Genomic DNA, 1025 nt, shown 5'->3' with positions numbered 1-1025 from the left:
TGATTAACAAAAAAAAAAAACAGTAACGATTTTTACATTTAAAAACTGAACATTAAATATTTAAACTAGTACTACAAAAAATTGTATACAAATAGTCTTGTCCAATTCGCAAAGTTTTGCAATTTTGTAACCCAAGTCAAAATCCACTTCAATTTTTTGGTAACGTCATTTAAAAATTTTGACTTTTTAAATTTTGTTTACATCACACATACAAATCTCACGTAACGCCAGATTGGAAATGCCCATATGTGACGAACAAAGGTATTAACACAGAGAATTTTTCGCAATATATGCAAAGTTTTTATTCTAATTTCTTTTAGCTAATTTTTTATAAAAATATAGTTCATACTACAACAAAAAAAACATAAAAATAAAATATTTGCTGGCAACTTCTTAATTTTTTTCATAGTCCGGTTGAAATTGCAGGCAAATATTTTTTATTTGTATTACCTCGCTCCCTAAATTGCCATCCAAGTCGTTTTCGTATATTAAAAGGGTTTTACTTACTGCTGACATTTCTTTATCACCAAGCGTGTCTTATTTGTTGAGGAACCTAATATGTTCGTGGACAAGTTTGTAGGTCTCAATCCTCTTTCTCAGTTCACTCTCAAGTGCGTTTATTAAAGGTACGAAACCTTGGCTCGAAATTTATTCGATGATTTTTTAATGTCATCTAATTTTAAAAAATAGGTTTATTTATTTTTGCTTTATTTTAATTTTACTTGGTTAGTTTTTCCTTTTTTCTTTTGTTTATTAGTTATTATTATTTTATTTTTAAAAAGCTTTTGTCTTTCGAAAGACTGTGGTGAGTTGAAAGACAGTAGCCAAAAAAAAAGGTTATTAGTATTATTTTTTATAATTTCACTAAATTCAAGTTAGAATCGTTTCATTAATACTACATACATATGTTCACGTTGAACCATAAACTCGAGTTTATCGTTTTTTAGGAGGATTTTTATACAATTTTTTTTAGTATAGGTAATAACAATCAAACGGCATTTCCAATTAATATCACAAATCCTTTT

The 1025-nt window shown here is 27.0% G+C and overlaps 1 protein-coding gene across 1 annotated transcript in view; it reads right to left on the bottom strand.

Annotated features, from left to right (window-relative positions):
• The window catches only part of LOC118732897 (inosine-uridine preferring nucleoside hydrolase-like), a 6308-nt gene that overhangs the window by 2891 nt on the left and 2392 nt on the right, over nucleotides 1–1025 (bottom strand). The window lies entirely within an intron of this gene.

Source organism: Rhagoletis pomonella, unplaced genomic scaffold (genome assembly GCF_013731165.1).
Source record: "Rhagoletis pomonella isolate Grant_MI unplaced genomic scaffold, Rhpom_1.0 Rhpom_scaffold_00002, whole genome shotgun sequence".
Taxonomy (NCBI): domain Eukaryota; kingdom Metazoa; phylum Arthropoda; class Insecta; order Diptera; family Tephritidae; genus Rhagoletis; species Rhagoletis pomonella.
This window is presented reverse-complemented; position numbering and strand designations above follow the sequence as displayed.